The 20786-nt window shown below is 43.3% G+C and overlaps 2 long non-coding RNA genes across 2 annotated transcripts in view; both read left to right on the top strand.

The window, feature by feature from the left end:
* The window catches only part of LOC310672578, a 194691-nt gene that overhangs the window by 122426 nt on the left and 51479 nt on the right, over positions 1 to 20786 (top strand). The gene's annotated exons all lie outside the window — the stretch shown is intronic.
* On the top strand, positions 823 to 19991 carry LOC310672567. Its single transcript, XR_014508656.1, has 4 exons — positions 823 to 992; positions 15213 to 15263; positions 15948 to 16068; positions 17362 to 19991. It is a non-coding gene; the product is annotated as an uncharacterized lncRNA (long non-coding RNA).

The raw sequence follows: 20786 nt of genomic DNA, 5'->3' as shown, positions 1-20786 counted from the left end.
ATGGAGGATTTCCTAAAACACAGGCGGAGAAGCAAAACAAACAAACAAACAAAGAAAACCCAGTCCCAGAGGGTGGGGTTGGGGGATTCTCTTTGTGCGTGCAGAATAACTTCCCAGTGGATAACGTTGAGAGAAAAGTGATTGCCAGATGACTTCAGGCTTGTTTTAATGGAACCCTCCTCTCACCTGGAAGTCTCACCTGTCCCTTATTCTGGAGCATCACCAGTTTACAGGACATGATGCTCTTATAGTAGCTCTGAGTTCCTGAGATGTCAAACTCCCAGCTGCAGCTCTGTGAAGAACTGAGTATATTCCAGGCATGTCAGAAGAGCTGGGAAGGCGTTACCAGAATCTGGAGTCTGCAGACAGAATAAAGAGGGGAAATGCAGAAGGCCATTTCCTTTCTCTGCTCATAATTCAGGAGGGGGACCTGTGGCAGATCCCATTCCGTGCATGCAGAAAGGTCTTGGGTTCAATATCTGGCATCTTCAGGGAAAACTCCACAGGTAAAATCCCTAGAAAGCTGCAGCTAATATCAAGCGAGATGAACTAATGTCCTCATTCCTTACAAGGCAGTTTCGTAGCCTCGTCTTGCACAAAAACAGCAGGAAAAGTCCCTAGACTCGGGCAGTCCACTGACAGACTGACTAGCCCACTTCTCTCCTAGAGGCTGGAGGTTTGTGTCCTTATTTGTGCCGTGCCTATTAATTACGTCTTATCCCCCTCTAATCTTCTCTAAAAGCAGTCATGAGTGCCTGCAGGTGACCCGGTAGAAAGCAGGCCTCCCACAGTGGCTTTGCATGCCAATCTCCACCCCGCAGCACTGGTGAGTCAGAGTCAGGCGGAGGGCAGGGGAGCTATTCTGCCCTTATGCTCCCGCGATAGTGATGCCCCTGGTTTGGTAATGGGGGAAGAATCATGTGCACCACCTTCTTGGTCATCAGCACCTTGGCATTTCTGCTGCGCCGGCGCTTCTTCAACAAAGTCGAACCGTATGTCCTTCCTTCCTTCTTGTACTGTAGAGAAGCTGGGGTAGTAGATGGTCAGATCTCAGGGAGAGTGTCTGTAGGAAGGATGCCTGGCTCGTAGCGATATGTGCCTCTCTTGTGCTTTTGTTTTGCTCTGATAATTGCTCTGTGACTACAAAGAGGACGGATTCACAAGTTTTTAATTTAAACTTTCCTTTTTACCTCTGTATCCTGTTTGTTGAGGCTGCAGTCTCAGCCCCACTTACCAGGTGGAGTAAGCCCCACTGCAGCTAAAATTATTCTATTTATTGTGGAGCCTCCCTCAGTCATAGAAGGATCACATTGTATGTTGCCCCTATTTGAAGGATCTCACTCACATGAGTAAAAGGTCAGTGAGATGTGGGAATAATTCCGCCAGAAAGGATATCTGTGTGACTGTTATGTAACACATCTGAAACTGAATCCAGGTTCTACTGCCCTGGGGGGACTCGGTGGCAGGGGTCCTGTGGAAATTTGTCCCCAGCCCACCACACCCCGACTTTAAATTCATAGGATCAAGATCTTGAATTTCCTGGTGGGCATTCTAAACAGACTTTGGTCTGTTGTTTCAGGACTGTATTATCCACCACCTTTGGGTCCTTTTCATGAGAGTGTAGGTTATGCATTCCGTTTCATTTCAAAAACACGTGGAACAAAGAAGTTAGGAAGAGACGTTAAGGTGAACAGTTTGACCGCAAAGCATCTTTACACCCTTGCACCGGTCAATAAAAAATACGATTCAATTTTTCTTTGCTTATAAATAATGTGAATTGGACTGGAGGAGAAATAGCACCGTTTGAGCAAGGCTGGATGTGGTACTCTATGGATGAAGACACTTAATCGCCCCATACCTAAGATGGAATGTTCCACAAGGCCTTTCCTCCTGTGCCAAAACATCAAGTAAAACCCTCCAGATCTCACTAAAGATAGCAAGGCCTTAGAGTTCTCTGTCAGGCTGGAGGAACACATCCTAAAATGGGCCTCCACTTTTAAGTAGTTACCTTCCAAGATTCTTCAGTGGCTGGCAGACCTTGCCTTTTCAGTAAGAGATGGGGGTTTATTTATTTATTTTGCCTTGTTTCAATTGTATGTATTTACTTACAAATATACAATCAGCCTTTCCAACGTAATTTGAGCCTCAGGTCTTCATGCCACACAGTAATGAATAGTATATATTGTGTCCTCTTCAGGATCTCAACCACTGTGTTCTATTGCCCACTCCCAATTTTCCATTTCCGCCCCCCTCCGCTGGCAGAGGAAGGGGATGAGGGGTGTGTGGACCTCCCCAGGTGTCATCCCTGAGGGGGGTGACATCGCTCCCCCACCCCCCTGGGATGCTCATGCCCCCCCCCGGCAGACTTCCCCACCCCCAGGTTCACAGCATGTGACCGCTCCGGGGGCTGAATCAGCTAGCTCCGCCTCTGCCCCCCTCCCCAGTCAAATCAGTGTCTTGTGCCCACTGACATTGCTCAGTCCTCCGTTTTGGAACATTGCTCCAGTTTTTCTTTCTTTTTTACAAAAGCTTGGAATTCCTACAAGCCTGCTGATATGGCCTACTTCTGCATAGATGGTGCCATTTTGGCTGCATGAAGATGAGATCTCAGAGAACTGGGTTTGCTATTAGTAAATCATTTTGCAAGTCAAAGGAGGGACAGGATAGGGAAATGTGCCAATTGTTGAATTAATCCTTTTTTCTTTCTTTTTCAAGCTTGTTTACCTCCTAGCAACCTTGTACCTAGGATCACTTAGGAATTTCAGGAATTCTAAGAAGCCGAAAAACCAAAGCAGTTTTATAATCGATGGTTAAAAACACTGTAGTTTTGAAATGTTTGGTCCGCCATCTTGATTCAAAATGGCATCCAAACATAGGCAAAACCTGGCTCCTTAAACACAGGAACCACCATGCAAAATTTGGCTAAAAGCAGTGCTGTTTTGAAAGGTCCACTCCACCTTTTTAATTCAAATTGGCATTCAGTTGTCTCCATACACAGATGAAAATCTGCTCCTTGATATCAGGAAACACCCTGCAGAATTTGTTTATGATATCTTAAGAGGTTTCCAAGTGCAGGGCAAAGAAGCAATGTTTCATTATAGTAGATTTTATTTCGGTTCGCTGGGATGTATCATTACAAGATTTCAATATTCCCAGGAAAAAAGAACAGATTCATTAAAAGCACATTTAAATCACATTTCCCCATCCCCAAAGAATCCTGGGAACTGTAATTTGTTAAGTGTGCTGGGAAGTGCAACTCTGTGAGGAAAAAACTATGATTCCCAGGGATCTTTGGGGGGTGGTTAAGTGTGTTTAAAATGTCTGGTGTGTATGCAGCCTAGATTGGAGCTGGGGAGGCTATGGCCCACTAAATGTTCTTGGACTCCAACTCCCATCAGACATAGACAGCATGGCCAATTGTCAGGGATGATGGGAGTTGTAGTCCATCAAATTCTGGAAGCCGCCTGCTCCCCACCCCCGTGGGCAGGAAGAAGTAGCACAAAATGCTGTGTAATTTTCTTAAAATTCTCCCTTGAAGTTCTAACTTTGGTATCTTAGGTCAGCAGTCATCCTGTGAAGAACCTGACAACCAAAGTCTCCCTTGCACATTGTACAGACAGGAAGGATGTAGGAAGTGGTGTCCCCAAAGACCTATGCTTTTCAACTTGTTCATATATCACCTGGATGAGCACTGAGAGAATCAAATTTGCTCAAGGCAGAACACCCCCCCCCAAATAAATAAATAAATAAAACCAGAATAATTGCAAAGAGTTCCAAAAGGATCTTTCCAAACTGGAAATAAAGGTAAAGGTAAAGGGACCCCTCACCGTTAAGTCCAGTCGTCGTCAACTCTGGGGTTGCAGTGGTCATCTCCTTTTATTGGCCAAGGGAGCTTCCGGGTCATGTGGCCAGCATGACTAAGCCACTTCTGGCAAACCAGAGCAGCACACAGAAACGCCATTTACCTTCCCGCTGGAGCGGTACCTATTTATCTACTTGCACTTTGACGTGCTTTCGAACTGCTAGGTTGACAGGAGCAGGGACCAAACAGGGGGAGCTCACCCTGTCGCAGGGATTCGAACCGCTGACCTTCTGATCGGCAAGCCCTAGGCTCTGTGGTTTAGACCACAGCGCCAATACATTGGGGTGAAATGGTAGCCTTTCAATTCCCCCAAAGAAAGTAAGTGGTGGCAGCTTTTCTTATTATAAAATGATATTGGGGAGTTAAGGCTACCATATCACAGCTGCATGGATGTTTTGGGTTGTTTTTCTTTTAAGTTTTGCATTTGATCAAAAGCTTTGTATCTCAATGGTCTATGTCAATATTTTGGATAATGTGTTATCCACATGCTCTCTGTAAGGTCATATATGCAAGATAATTGACCATTTTGTTTATAGTGAAATAATTTTTTTTAAAAAAATCTATTAGGACAAAATATACTTACTTGACATATACCCGAATTGGGTCTGAACCGGCAGTGATTAACCAACACTGAGACCTTGAGGTCATAGTGAATAGCTTGATTCCATATTAGGGATCATTAGGAAAAGAATTGAAACGGAAACTATCCATGTCATAATGACAGTATATAAATTTGTGGCACAAACCACACTTGGAATCCTACAGTTCTGATTTCTGAACCTCAGAAAGGATATTGTAGAGCGGGAAAAGGGTTCAGAAAAGTGTGACCAAAATCATCAAGGGGCTGGAGCAATCCCCCTATGAGGAAAGGTTAAAATGTTTTAGGACTTTTATGTATGATGCAGAAAAGGGGGGTAGAGGGTTTTTTCCTCCTTGTCTCATATTACAAGAATTTGGGGCCCATCCAAAGAAGATGGACAATTCAAGACAGACAAAAGAAAGTGCTTCACACAACACATAGTCGAGCTATGGAATTAGATCCCACCAGATGAGATGGCCAGCAAGTTAGGTTTTGAAAGAGGATTAGACAAATTCATGGAAGAGAAGTCTATCAACGGCTACTAGGCAGATGACTATATTGTACCTCCACTGGCAGAGGCAGTGTGCATCTCTGCAAAGCAGTTGATGGGCATCACAAGTGGGGAGAGTGCTTCTGGACTCGCTTGCAGGCTTCCCACAGGCATCAGATTGGCCACTATGAGGACATGATGCTGGACTCAGTGGGCCTTAAGGATGATCCAGCCATTGGTTCTTGCTATGTTCTTAATCTGGCTTTTAGAACAGAGCAGGGCTTATTAAATTTGTGCCTGTGGGCACAATGGTGCTCATGATGTTTTCTCTTAGCGCACATGAAAGCTCTGAGCCCCCACAACACTGCCCCCTTGGTCATGAGGCAGCGAGGGTGGTTATATTTGTCTCCCTTGGAACGTGTGTAGAGATGAAGGAGGAAGTTGGAAGAGTGATGTTCTTTCCCACTTCTTCTTTCAGGTCTGTGTGGGTTTTACTCGGCTGAAACACACATGTTAAAAGGAAACAATTATCTAAGGGCCTCTAGGTATCGTCTTTATTACACAGTCAGGATTAGTTGTTCTGATGCTGCTGTTTGGGTCGTCACATGCAATCCTGCTCTCAGTATGGTTTGTCACATTGCCAGTGTGGTGTAGTGGTTAAGAGCAGTAGACTCATAATCTGGTGAACCGGGTTCGCTTCCCCGCTCCTCCACATGCAGCTGCTGGGTGACCTTGGGCCAGTCACACTTCTTTGAAGTCTCTCAGCCCCACTCACCTCACAGAGTGTTTGTTGTGGGGGAGAAAGGGAAAGGAGAATGTTAGCCACTTTGAGACTCCTTCAGGTAGTGATAAAGCGGGATATCAAATCCAAACTCTTCTTCTTCTCCACTTCGAATCAGTGCATAGCTCGTTGCATCCTGCTGAAATCCCACAACATTTTATACACCACAAATATTCTGGTTTGTTTTCTTTTCTTTTCTGCTTTTATTGTGCTATAGCCCTCAGGATAGCAATATGTGGTAGAACTGGCATCAAAGAATGAAGCAAAGCAGAATAAAACTACCAGTAATGCACTAGCAATGTATCAATAACATGTTGCAGAATATACCTGCAACAAAACACCAGTCTGGAGGGGCCCTAAGTCCAGCACAGCCTACTTAAAAAACAACAACAACCAAAGCCACATTCTGTTATTTCGGTGCACTGCGACATTGCGGAATACAACCCTGGTTACAAGGAGCCTCTGCAGAGAGTGCAGCTGTTCTCTGCAAACAAGAGTCTCTCAGCTCAGGGACATGCAAATCTATTTTTCAGCCAAGCCTGGAGTCTGGCTGAAAGTGGGTAGGTGAAATTGACATTTAAAGAGCCGTAATACCTCAGCCAATTATCATCCAAAATTGGGTATAGTTGAGCTCAGTTGCATAGATGAGATGATAGCATGTTCCCTTCAAAGGGAAATTAAGGTGCAGCCGCCATTTGTGTTTCACAGATTAACAAGCGAGAGGTTAACTTGGGGTTTTTCAGTTTGCGTGTATCAACAAAATTGGCCAACCAGGAGGTCACAGTGGTACTTCGGGTTACATACGCTTCAGATTACATATGCTTCGGATTACATACTCCGCTAACACAGAAATAGTACCTCGGGTTAAGAACTCTGCTTCAGGATGAGAACAGAAATCATGCTGTGGTGTCGCGGCAGCAGTGGGAGGCCCCATTAGCTAAAGTGGTGCTTCAAGTTAAGAACAGTTTCAGGTTAAGAACGGACCTCCAGAACGAATTACATAAGTACTTACATAAGAGGTACCACTGTATCAGTATTCCTTGTAGTGCTGCGGTTAGTTAAACAGCAAAGCCCACTGAATAAGTTGTTACTTGGGAGTACTGGGAAAGGGGAGCGTAGAGCTGTACGGTGAAGCCAAGAAAGAGGGAATTCAGTGGAGAGGAAAGGGTGGTGGAACATCTGCTTTGCATGCAGAAAGTCCCAGGATAAGTCCCTGGCATCTTCAGGCAGGGCTTGGGAGAGATGCCCTGGCTGAAACCCTGAAGAGCTGCCGTCAGTCAGCATGCAGACAATACTGAGCTACATGGACTGATGGTTTGACAGTGTAAGGCACTTCCCTATGTTCCTATATGGGCCTGTAGCTCATGAGGAGGCCTTATGTGCACTTTTCCATCTTTCTCTCTTTGTGTGAGCTTCCACAAATAGTTTGCAGGGTAGCTGTGATGGGTGTTAGCAGCAGCTAGCATTGGAACTTTATCAAGTTGGATGTGTGTTCACATCAGAGATCGCAGGTTGTTTCTGGTTGCTTCTTTCCCCCTTTTTATTATCTATTACTATTTCTTGATTTTTTTTCAAAATTCTCTCTCCCCAAGAACTCAATATACATGGTGGGGTCTGGTCCTAGAGATTTGGGGAGCTGCAGATTAAGCCAAATACAGTTTCTGTACAGAGCCTAGAAATCTCTGTTTTCATTCTCTCTCTTTAAAGGAATTCCTGCTCGAAGCCCAAATATATCTTGTGGGTGGCTAGAATCCAGTCCCCTGCCCCCACCAGACCAAAAAGAGAGTGCATTTTGGGGAAATCCAGCATGTTGGAAATATTTTTATTCAGAAAGCCCTTTTATGAACAGTTTCTTTTCTAATTTTAAAAGCTGGCTTATACGTGTATAGGTGTGTATATTAAGAAGTAATTAAACGGAGTTCAGTATGCCGTGAGTCCCCAGCAGATTTCCCCAAGACAAGGCTGCTTCCAGGCAATCTGTTCATTGAGTCTTCCTCCTGATGTGTTTTGCTAGGAGATTAGGCAACAGTAGCTATTTAATGGGCATTTACCTTCGTTTGCAGCAAAAAATGTCACCCACCCTTTGAAGTGCATTTCTCTTGGTCATTTCCTGTTTTTCTTTTTGTATGCCGCTTTGGGAACCAGGTGGTGGAAATAGGAGTTATACATCTTGAAAATAAATAATGAACTTCCGCCAGCATTTTAGATCTGAGTTGCCAGGCTCAGTCATAAAAATGGGCCGGCAGAACATGTGCAGGCAATGAATCCAAGCCTCAGAAGCAGAACTAGGAATAGCATCTCACTGTTGCCGACACACTAATGTGTTTTTCATCTGTATGAAGCGCAGCCCGCTATCAGTCACACAGTCAAGAGGCATATTTCTGAAAGATGAGCAGGCAGCCAAGCACATCTCCTATTAAGCGAAGAGTGATGTAACATAGAGCCGTGATCCCTCTGCAACATAAATGCCTGAGCTTCTTTTGTTGCTGGTACATAACAGAAAAGCGGCAAGTAGCACTTCAGTCAAAGGAAGACTGATGAGCACCATTTCAACAAGCGGAAGGACAATTAGGGGACATCAAGATTCTCTTGTACATTTGACCCTCTTCAGATCCTGCGGTCTTTTTATATCATGTCGGCCTTGGGTGTTTCTCATGGACTTGGCATCAGGTCTCAAATTTCTTTAATGCACACAGAGAATGTCTGGAGCTTCAGACATTAGAGCAGAGGCTCAAAAACAGCTGTTTGATAGCCAGGTAAAATAACTTCTATATATCTATAAAAGCCTGCTCTCACGGTACTGCTACACTCTTTCAACAGAAATAAAGGCAAAAGAGAGTTACTGTATTCAAAAAGGACCAGGCTAAATTCTCTGCGGCTCCCGTTGGGTTCTGTGAAATGAAGTTTGCAACCAGGGACGCAGCTGAGAGGGGTAAAAGTTGCCCCTTCATCTCAATACTAGGGTTACTAGGATTACTAGGTTCAAATCCCTGCGACAGGGTGAGCTCCCGTTGCTCTGTCCCAGCTCCTGCCAACCTAGCAGTTTGAAAGCATACCAGTGCAAGTAGATAAATAGGTACCGCTGCGGCGGGAAGGTAAATGGCGTTTCCGTGCACTCTGATTAACGTTACGGTGTTCCGTTGCACCAGAAGCAGTTTAGTCATGCTGGCCGCATGATCCGGAAAGCTGTCTGTGGACAAATGCCGGCTTCCTTGGCCTGAAAGCAAGATGAGCGCCGCAACCCCATAGTCGCCTTTGACTGGACTTAACCGTCCAGGGGCCCTTTACCTTTTACCTACCTTTACTAGGGACAGCAATCAGGTTTTTCCTGTTTCCCGTTGGTGCCACCCAGGATTCTACTTTGTTTTCTTATTCTCCTTGGTGGAAGAAATCACTGCCATTCACTCTTAATGAGGAAAATTAAAGCACTGCATTGGCAGACACTGTTGCAATGAGGGCAATAACTGTCCTTAACCCCTGGCATGAGACTCATCTTTTTGGCTGTTAATTGTGTTATAGGAATCCTAAGGTCTTATACATATATAGAACAAATGTTCATAAATGTACAAGGCAAACACACATGCATGTATAGTGTCTGAAGTATAGTGTCTGAAACAGTGCAGGAGAGCAATCCTGAAGCCATTTTGACTCTCCCAAATTGACTTCAAATATTTCTCTGCAAGGAGAAAGGAAATGGGAAAAGCTTTCCAGTTGTCTTTGGACTGTCAGGGCTTACACCTCCCTTTGCAAATACAGTCTGGCAAGCATCTGTTAAGCTGAGCAAACTACCAACATATTATCATAATATAATAATAATACAATTTTTATATCCCGCCCTCCCCAGCCGAAGCTGGGCTCAGAGCGGCTAGCAACAGTAAAAATAACACAGTTTACATAGAATCACAATCAGTTAATTGAAATACATTCTAAAATCAATTCATTCTAAAATCAATTCAGAGTCAATAAGAAAAAACTGCTCCTTTATCCCTTATGGGGTATCCAAGAGCCCATATAGAGTCCTTATGTAGGTTCCCTATTGGTAGGAGAAAATAACAGAGGCCAACCCGAGAATATTGAGAAGCAAAGCAGCTGATAAGCCTGATCTTTATCGATCTGTTGCAAAAGGGTCCTCACTCACCACACGGAGGAGGGTAGAGGAACCCAGAACAAAGGTGTGCCTGCCCTTATATAGACATTTTAAGTTCCCTTCCCTGGAGCTCAAGACCACCCCTCCATACATCATACATACATCACAGAAGGGGTGTAACCTAAGACCACCCCCCAGATACATCATACCTACATCACAGAAAAGGCGGTCTACAGCAGAAATCTAAGTGTGTTGTTTATCTCGTCTGACAGGTTACCTGTTTAATGGTCACTTGATTGGATTGCCTGGGGAGCCTGGCTAGTCTTTTGTAATGATAAATACTTAGTTCCTGAGCCAGGTCACAGGCTCACACCCTATTCGTATCTTAAATGTGCCCTTAAGACAGGATTTGTGAAGGAAACGACAATGGGGAGGCTTTTCCATTTTCCTTTGACCTTGCAGAGAAAACATTTGCTCAGTCTGGGAATCAAAATGGTTTCAGGTCGGTCTTCCTGTGCTGATCTATGTACGTGCTTGGTTGGTACACTTATGAACATTTAACATATATCTAAGACCTCAAAATTCCTATCACAATAGGGAGTCTCAGCAACAAATATTTGTGAGCATCCACCATTATAGAAGATACTAGGAAGGATGCTGTCTTTGAAATGTCAAATCTCTTTTCTATATGAACAGTTAAGAATGTATAAGGAGAACAGAACAGAACTGCTATTATAAATAACTGTTCTTGAAGTAAAGCAAGCTGGCAGACTAAATATCTACATTAATCTCAGCACTATATCCTGTGGTAGGTGGAATGTAATAATAAAATGTCTGCTTTTGCACCATGCAGATAAAAAAAAAGCCTATTTTCAGAATGTAATCTCTTATTTGAAATCAGATAATAACCCCTCTAGTTTGTCTGCATATCTGTTAGCATTCTAGTTTATTGCCTTAAGTTGGTAGGAACACCTTAGATTTATCATTGATTTTAAATAAGAAACCTTAGCCACCCCTTCCATTCATCTCCACAGTATCTCATTTTCTGTGCATTTTGCTCGGCAAAGAAACAAACAGCTGTATATTATGTTCAGGGACAAAATGTCAGTCAGATGTTTTGCCCCACTAGCCAAATACCTCATCACTATCCATAGAAGTGATACCTTTGTGTCCAGGGAACTTTTAGAAGGTAACCTGGAGTCAGGTTACAGACTTTTCAGCATGTTGAAGGTGATATCACAGAGGTATTGTTGGCTGTGTTCTACACACTGAATGACTCCCACTTATAACTCTGGAAAAGAGGTTTTGAAGGTTTTTGCAGGCTTCCCCCCAAAACCCTGCAAAAACATGTTTGACCACATAGGAAATTCTTCTATCTTCTATTCTTTCTTGGAAAGTACCCCTCCTTCTCCAGTCTTACAGTGTCTGCAAAGTTATATTTATTTGTATACTCTCTCTCTCTCTCTCTCTGTGCCACTTTGTGAGGCAAAAGCCTTCCTAAAATGGCTTACATGAGAAACATAACATGACAATATCCCATTTCAATAAAATGAAATCAGTTAAAAGAGCAGTTTAAGATAACTCACAATTCACAAACCATACCAGAATGAGGTGAGAAACCTCCAGTGCAAATATTCCACTGATGGTGAAAGGGAGTTAACCATCTCTTTCAAATAAAAAGTTTAATAGTAATAATAATAATAATAATAATAATAATAATAATAATAATAATAATAATAATAATGTGTTAGGGAGTATTGAGAATCAAAGATAAGATTTGGTCAGCTTGACATTCAAACTCCAATTTTAGAAGGCAGCAGGAAAAATCAGCTTCTACTTGTTATCGGTTGTGTATAATCCGGAAAGCTCTCCCTTCTCCCATCCTGTTTACAATACATAGCTAATTGCTGATCATTCTGATTTGTGTATCCCCAAGTGCAGTAAGGGAATTTCCAAGTTCCTGGCCAGACTTAACTCAATAGTGACTCTTCCTGCAATTATTAATCTGAATGAGCATGGGGAATGGAAACCTCAGCCTGTTCTAAGCTTTGTGGATTGGCTTTTGTCACAAGCCCTGCCACTTCCCAGTTTCTATGACTTTATATTTTAATCCTCAAAAAGTTTGGATTGGTTCATATCATATCAAGGCGAAAGTGGTTGTCCTTTTTGCAGTCTTAATGCTGTATCAGTTTTTTTAAAGGTACAACAAGACCCGCAGATCCCTCCCACGGTGCTGAATTTTACATGGTGTGTGTATAAGTTTACATATCTGGCCAACAGCAGCCCCAGGTCAGAGATGACTGGGAAACCATGTGGATGTTGTGCCATTTTGGACGTCTGAAATTCCTTGATCAAAGCACTTTAGGAACATGTAAGCCTATGAAGTCCTGCTTGGTTGTTCTACACAAGTGAAGCAGCGAAGAAAGAGACTCACTGCAGCCGTCCTTTGTTTGCTAAATCTGATGATATGGGCACTTTTGCTTGTTTCCTGCAATATAATATTGCATTCCGTAAGAGTTTGTTTAAAGGAGATCATGGAAGAGATTTAGGTTTTATGAAAGAGACTGTCTAGATTGCTACAGTATGCAAAGAAAAGAACTTTATCTCCAGAGTGTCCCCACCACATTGTGGCACGTGATTGTTCCAGGTTTTTAGAGGAAAGTGCCAAAAAAGAGAAATATCTCACAATTGCCAGTAAATAGTTCTGGAGGTATTTCTCTAATTTAGCACGTCATTCTTGTATGCTTCCTATTCTAGTTGTTGCTGTTTTTTCAAAAAAAACTTTAGAGTAGCCTGTTTTAAGGTTTTGAATCCAGGATTGTCTGTCTCCTTAATCCTTGTAAACAAAGGCTGATGAGAAGGAGAAATAGCTTTTGCAAACAGATAGAAGTGGCGGAAGAACAGGGCTGGCAGGAGTAATTTTGCTGCCTGAGGCAGAGGACAAGATGGTACTCTGTCTTCCATGTAACTGAAGCCAACGGAGAGGTAGGGCTTGCCCACATGTGAGTAATATGTTGCTGCCAAGATACTCCTTTTACCATTGAATTTGCTTTTAGTGGTCCACACAATGTTCTCCATTTACAAAGCCAATGTTTTCTGCCCATACCAATGGGAGCTTCAGTGTGTTGGATCAATCCTGCTGAAAGTTCAAGTCCGTGGCTCAAAACGAGTGTGTTGCAGGAAACCCGCCCCCCCCCAATCATTTAGTTTGTACAAACTCGACACACACACACACACACACACACACACACTCTCACATACATGACATATGCAATGTTTCTGTTATAAATTCATAGAAAATCAACCGTACATTGGATCTACACCGTTCCACTTTATTTTGCTCCATGAAGAAAGGACTATCAAAGGGGGAAGGTTTGATACAGGGTGGCCATAATCCCTTGAGCGTACCAACACGTACTCAGGAGCCCTACCCAGTTGGCATGCCAATCATGATGGTCCCAGACAGAAGACTATCAAGGCCACAAAGAACTTGCATATGGGAGTAGATTCAGCATGGACTGAGACAAAGGACAATGATCAGCTCTTCCCTCTGGGGGCAGGATACTGCAAACTCCCCTTTGTCCTCTGGAAAGTATTCATGGGGAGGGGGAAAGAAGGCACCAGCCAGGTGACAAGATACTCAGGTTACCTCCACAACTCCTCCCGTAACCCCTCCTTTTCGTGATGTATCAATGATGTAGTCATGATGTAGTCTTAGTGGTGTAACATGGGGATTAGTAGCTAATAAAAGTTGGGGTCTTCTTTTGTTCAGGGCTTCCATCTTGTTTCACCTGGTGGCAGGTGGGAGTCCTGTCGTGACAGTCTTCAATAAAGACCAAGTCAACTGGCTGCTATTTTGCTCTGGTATTCCTGGCTGGTGTCCTTGTTTTTTGTCCAAGGGAGCCCTCAGATTTCTCCATTAACAGTGGGATGGGGCTGGTGGAGGGGAGCAGCATGTGGATTAGGGCCAAGTACTTTGGGGCAAGGAGCTGCAAATACACAGTAAATGTTCAGCACATTTAATGGACAAGCACATCATTGACTATTCATTTAATAGTCTGGCTGTAGAATAGCATCCTACCATGCCACTGGGCAACAGGCCAGCTTAAGGAGTGATAGGAAGGCATACTCAGCTCTCTTCCTCCAAACCTCCTTGCTGCTGCCAGCCTCCCAGCACCTGCCACCTGAGGCACTTTGTCTCATTCTGCCTAATGCCTAATGGCAGGGCTAGGCCTGCTGAACAGGCTTGGTAAAGAACTTTCCCTTCTGTGTAGAATCAACCAGGAATTTAAAGTAGAAAAAATCTTCTTCTTTTTTTCAAAGACAAAGAACCTTACAGTTGATAAAGCAGAGGAAGCAAAAACTCATCAGCAACTGATCATCTGGAAAAGTCCTAGCAAAAGAATGATGAGAATGGGTAGTTTTTGATTACTTCTGACATTTGAGCTGTCATAGAATTTTCCAGTTTTATATTAAACCATTCAAGGAAAGGAAACATTTCTTTGCTCCAGGATTCCCCCCACCCATTGATTTCCATATGCATTTGTCATGGACCCATAATGAGCAATTTGTGATTCCTTAATGCATAGCAACAGAGCTCATCTGTGGAGAGGAAAGGATTATTAGGCAATCTGGCACAAAGGAAGGACTGGTTTAAACGAGTTCAATTAATGCTGGTGTGATAGGGGACATCCGGATGTGCTCTCAGCATAGCGGATGGTCATGGTGCTATCTGTTCCTCTATGAATCCAGCAGACTGTGGAGCTTGTCCCCCCCCCCTTTCATGGACTCCTGTTATTAACATATACAGTGGTACCTCAGGTTACATACGCTTCAGGTTACAGACTCCGCTAACCCAGAAATAGTACCTCAGGTTAAGAACTTTGCTTCAGGATGAGAACAGAAATCGTGCTCCGGCGGCACAGCAGCAGCAGGAGGCCCCATTAGCTAAAGTGATGCTTCAGGTTAAGAACAGTTTCAGGTTAAGAACAGACCTTCAGAATGAATTAAGTTCTTAACCCGAGGTACCACTGTACTGCTATTTTTCTTTCTGTGATCTTAACATGTGGGTCACAACTCACCTACCTAGAAACATACTTTGCCCCTTCTGAACCCCCACCTCAAAAAAAATTCTGGTGCTGCCACTGGCCATGTTCCTGCCATGAAACAAATCAGTCTTGTTGTGTGCAAACACTATTTGAGGCCTCAGGACGTCAGTAGCGGCCAGCTAAAGGACCCCTGACCATTAGGTCCAGTTGTGGCCGACTCTGGGGTTGTGGCGCTCATCTCGCTTTATTGGTCGAGGGAGCCGGCTTCTGGTCCCCAACCTGAAGAAAGGATCTTCTGCTTCTAGTTGCTGCCTTGGAAGATGTATCTGAGTGAACTGAGGCTCTTTTGCTTTCTATCTTTCAGGGAAGGAACAGAAGGAAGCAAGCAGGAGGTTGGGTCAGATCCCCCACCAAGGTAATGAAGGATGCTTTTATGCAAATCTCTCTTTCATTTCGGGGAGCTTTGCACAGTTGAAGTTCCTAGTGGATTATAGTTGTAATCAGTTTTAATGCAGCCATTTCTACTTTCTTTAGTTCCATGGTCTTAGTTAAAGATGCATGGGGCAATCCAAAATACACACAACTTTGTGGGAGGCTGAACTGGGTGGGGGTGTAACTTGAAAAAAGAGACATTGCACATATTTTTGTAAACCAAAAAATCTTTAAAAATATACTTAAAATAAAGAAAAGAACATCACTTCCCTCTCTGTCCACTAAATGTCCAGGTGAGCAAAAGTGCCCCCTGGCAGGATCCATGTTAGCAGCTACAAGAGGAAGGTGTTGGAACAAGTTGTTCCAAGGGCAGGGAGTGGAAGGAGCTAAGATCCACTGGTTTCATTGCTGTCACATGATGGCATCAGGCCTGATCTCACCATTATTGCTGAACCAGCTCCAGGTTAGTACAGTAATCTTCTTGGCCCTCCATTCTGCCCTGGCCACTGTGTGTCCACCATTTTGGACAGGTGTTCATACAAGGCCGTACATTACTCACACAGAATTAGCTAAAGGATTGCAACTGGAAGGTTTTGTCTTACAAGGTGAGGATGATGTACTATAATGACTGTAAGCTACACAGTGTTTTGTTTTTTGTTGTGTTCAGGGAAACCAGAAATTAATCTCTGGTTCCTGTGCGAGTCAATCTGATCAGAGATGAGTGGAAGAGAAAGAATAAGTACCAACACCAGCTGATGGAAAATTCACTGCCTTTTTGTAATACAATGGTAAGTGCGTGGGAGATATAGGGGCAGGGGAGAAGAGGGCCTCCAGAATGGGGTCAGAGTCCAATGAGTCTTGAAATTAAATACAGACTGATAAGTAGGGCTGCCATATGTCTGGGTTTCCCCTGAAACGTCTGGAAATTGGGCTTTGTGAATGGCGTCTTGGCAGATTTTTGCCAAGTTGGCAAAATGTCTGGGAATTCCCAGATGTATGGCAAGTGGGGTAATGTTTAACAAACAAAAAAGCTGAACAACTTTGTCCGCATTTTCAGTTTTTGAGGTTTGATTTTTGCTGCCCAACTCTCCATGGAACTCTGAGTCCCCTAATGATCCTTAAGCAATAAGTAGCAATGCATTTCTGCTTTAACCCAATAATTCCACTCTGTTCTCAAAGACCATAGGAGCACAGGATGCTGCCTTATCCTGAGTCAGACCAACAGGCTATCTAGTTCAGTGTTGTTGACACTGATTACCAGTAGCTCTCCAGCATTTTACAGTACACGGGCCACTTTCCCAGTTCTACCTGCAGAAGCCGGGGTTCAAACAGGAATCATATGCATGCAGAACAGATGCTCTACAGCTGAGCAATGGCCCTTCTAGAGAGTCTAGAAATCAGTGGATGGATACTAGTCTAATTCAGAAAAAGTCTAGCCATTACATCTTTATAAAGTGAGAGATCACTTATTTTGTTTTTACTTAGGCTGCAGTCCTGTACATATTTAGGAGTAAGTCCCGTTGAACAGAATTGGATTAACTTGTTTAGCATTGCACTGCTGTGCATTTAGGGTCACACAAGCAACAAGTATTAAAAAAAAAATAGCCATGTTGGACCACTTGACAAAGCATTAGCAGCAGTAGCAGCTGTATTTGGTTGCTAGTATCGCAGCAAATTTCTGGAGCCCATTATTCCTCCACTGCCCATTCTAATACAGTGGTACCTTGGTTTATGAACTTAATCCGTTCTGGAAGTCTGTTCTTAAACCAAAGCCATTCTTAAACTGAGTCACACTTTCCCTAATGAGGCCTCCCACCGCTGGTGCCCTTCCACCATTTGGCTTCCATTCGTAGACCAAGGTAAAGTTCACTAACCGGAACACTACTTCCGGTTTTGCAGAGTTTGTAAACCTAATAGTTCATAAACAGGACTGCTCTTAAACCGAGGTACCACTGTAGCTTAAACCGGATGAAGCTCTGACTAGGCCAGGCTCTGTAGGGAAAGGGTACTGCTCAAAATGATTCTGTGTCACAGTCTGCACAGGCCTTTATCGTGTCCTCACATTTTGCTTCGCCTTTCAGGTTCACTCAGTCACCTCCCTGCTCAGGTCAAAAAGCGCAGGTGATGCCAAAGCCTCAGCTTGCCTACAGGAATGTTTAATGTCGAGCAAGTTACAGAAGTCTGGAATGGTGGGCTGGAGGAAGAAATGTTGAAGGCAGCCGGCTCTGTTTTAATAACTCCCTGTAACCAAGGTGGGCCACCTTTTTGAGTAAGTCTTGGGAAAGAGGAAATGAGATCACCTTGGAAAACATGGTGGCTGAGAGGATATGGCACACAGCCTGGTAAAAGAAGTCACCTCCATGGTATCAGAAGCCACATGAAAGTCTCTGAGAGTGATGTTATCTCAAAGTAGTGAGAAGAGGCACCCGGAGGAAGGTTTCTCCATTCCCTGAATTCAGGGAGCTACACGCTGTGTACAAAGATGTTAATACCATTTTCTTCAATGGTATTTTTTCCAATAACTCTTTCGTTATTGGATCAGAACAGTAATAGCTAATTGATCACACAAAAGGTTTGACAAACTGGGTGAAGTGTAGGTTGCATTTTCAATTGCACCCCACAGTATGATCACATGCTTTTGACAAAATGAAGTTATTCCAAATTTAGGCCTAAAGCATGGTTCGGTCTTACATGCATGAGCATGGATGGATTCTCAAAATTGCACATTCCCAATGGGCCCCCTCTCCCTCTCTCCTTGTACAGTACATGACAATTCTCTTCCTCCTTTCTTGGTTTGGGCACAAAATGCTAAGGTAAACTATGGTTTGGTCTTACACCTAGGTTCTCCCTATCTTTCTTGTTTGGCTCTGTAACTCAGCTTCCTTATATATAGGAATGATACTTGATAATTACCTACAGAGATTAGCATTGCTCATCATGTTCAAAGTATTGGTATGAGTCCTGTAAATATTTAAGCAGCAATCACAGGTGTAAGCCTGGCTTTGGAATTTTCAAAACAGACATACAGTTCAGCAAGTCAACTCCCGGATCATCCTACATTTCCCCCCATATCTTCAGGTAGCCTGTCCAAACAAAATTTAAAGCAGCAATTGTGGGGCTGTTTGTTGCTCACAGCAGTAGCTGGCAGGATGCTTTAAACAGTGGGAGTGCACCCTCTTCATCATCCTTATGCTTTGCTCCCCACAAAGGAGGATTTTGTGCAGCACTACGGAAAGAGTGAATGAGATGAGAGTTCGGATTTCTTGTTCTGGATTTGGAACTGCAATATGAGGAACAAGAGAAAAAACACCCCTTCAGCTCCCATGCTGAGGTTTCCACCGGCAGGCATATTGCAAGACATCTGGGGTTGCTCCGGAACCTGAGATGCTTGGTGGGGGTGAAATGAACTGAGTAGCTTGGTATTGCACTCTTGTCTAAACTGTAGGCTTTCTAGGGGAGATTGACCTTGGTGCAAAAGTACAAATTGTGAACAGCATTGAAGGCAACTTCAAGAAGTGACTGATAGAAGTTTACCTTTGAGTTTCCTTCCGTGAGCTTCCCAACTTCTCCTTCAAGTCTGGGCTTAGATTTTTTGTTTGTTTGTAATGACTACAAAGTTCTTTTAATCAGATTTCCTTGTCCCTCCTGGAGCATTTAATTAAGTCTTTACAACCCCCTGCTCCATACTCCTAATGATGTTTTTCGGTCCGGAAATAATGTCTCTCATCAAGGGGGAGCCAAGTCGCTACTCTGTTGGGGCCTTTTCCATTTTTGCAGCTGATTACAAGCAAAAAAAGGAGGACACAGAAGGCACACCTAATTAGAAATAGATTGGGTGAAGGAGCCAGAAAGGCAATTGCAGGCTTTGAGGAAAGGCTATGCAAATGAGGGAGTAGAAGGGTGAGCTGTGAAGGCCGGACAAAGAAGTTTTATTTACATGCTGCAACAGGGTCTTTTCAAGCTTGTAGACTGGTACCCTGTGGCATCTCTTATGCGGCTTTTCTCCACCTCTCCATAGGTAGTAGCTCTCACACACTTTTATCTGCCTCATCGATATCACACACACACACACACACACACAATGCAGATTAATAACATGGAAAAAACATTATACAAATTAAGTAAAAGTGCACAAGTTTAATCTTGGCTATAGTAAGAAATCTGCTTTATATTGACCACTGCTGGTGAGATAGCTCCAAGGCGTTTTCTTAGAATAAGCTTCCTTATATAATCAGTTTGTTGATCAATTCTTTGTTGATCAATGTTTCGTTTGGATTTTTGAGCAGAGTTAGTTTTAAAATCAAACTACAACCTGATGTGAACTAATCAATAGTGGTAATAAAAATATAGCTGTCAACTAAAATAGAGATTGCCTATAACAGGCATAAATTTACAACACTATCAATAGAACATGGAGAATTGCCAAAATGGCAAAGAAAACAGAATACCTGTATATAATGATAGGCAGCTTTGATAAATCTTGACTTCATGTACTGACAGCATGAAAATGGGTTCAATTTGTTAACATATATAAGCGTTTTCCGTTGTCTACTTCATTATCTTGTATTTGTAATGTTGTATAATCAGTGTCTTTTTCTTCTTTTGTACTCCTGCATTTGAAAGAATGACTAAAAAGAGACGTGAAAAAAGGAGCAAAACATCTGATATTGCTCCAGAATTTTACATCGATTAAAAATTCATATGGACCAAAGGGGTGCTGTTTGAATCATAACATATTTAATCTGTATCTGTCTTTGTGGATTAATTTATTAATCTGGTTGTGGGACTGACTTGCTTGGTCAACAGAATAGCAGAATAGCAGGAAAAGCCAGTCATGTGTGCTGGGTCTCCTCCACATGCAGCACTCCTTTAGAAGATAAATATCCCAAGACTTGGAAAAAGGCAGTTCTCTGCTCAGAGATTTCCGTGGAAGCTGATCCTCTGGGAATTCTGCCCTGCGTTATTTTGTCCAGCTGTAGCCAGAGGCTGAGCTAATATTGGGTGGATTTGTAGATGAGAAGTATGTGATTAAGGGTTTCTGGCCCATCCTGAGCACTTACTGTCTGGGCTAAGATTTGTGGTCATCCCAGAAGGCCTTTCATGGGTGGGAATGGGAAACAGTTCCATAATGTTATATTTCCACCACTCCCGTCAGCCAAAACCACAGGCAGTTTCATGAGAAAAACGAAATTGATTCGGATGGGCCTGTAGGCCTCAGATGAGAAGCTCTCGCCATTACTCCATGTTCTCCTCAAGGGCCCTCTTTTGACACCCATTGGGCCTGTGTGGAATTCAGAAAACTTCAATGAACTACTCCTAAACAAATAGGCCATAACTACTAAGCATTCCACCACCACCTCAGAGGTCATTCTGGGATCAAATCAGAAACTGGGATGGCTTCTCTAAATCAGAGACGTCCCTGGAAAATAGGGACACTTGGAAGGTCTGCCAAAACGCACTATATCAAAGGACATTGCTCTACAATAGTGTGTGTGTGTGTGTGTGT

The sequence above is a fragment of the Podarcis tiliguerta genome (genome assembly GCF_965153285.1).
Source record: "Podarcis tiliguerta genome assembly, chromosome: 2".
Taxonomy (NCBI): domain Eukaryota; kingdom Metazoa; phylum Chordata; class Lepidosauria; order Squamata; family Lacertidae; genus Podarcis; species Podarcis tiliguerta.
Note: the sequence above shows the minus strand (reverse complement) of the source record. Positions and strands in the feature narration are given on the sequence as shown.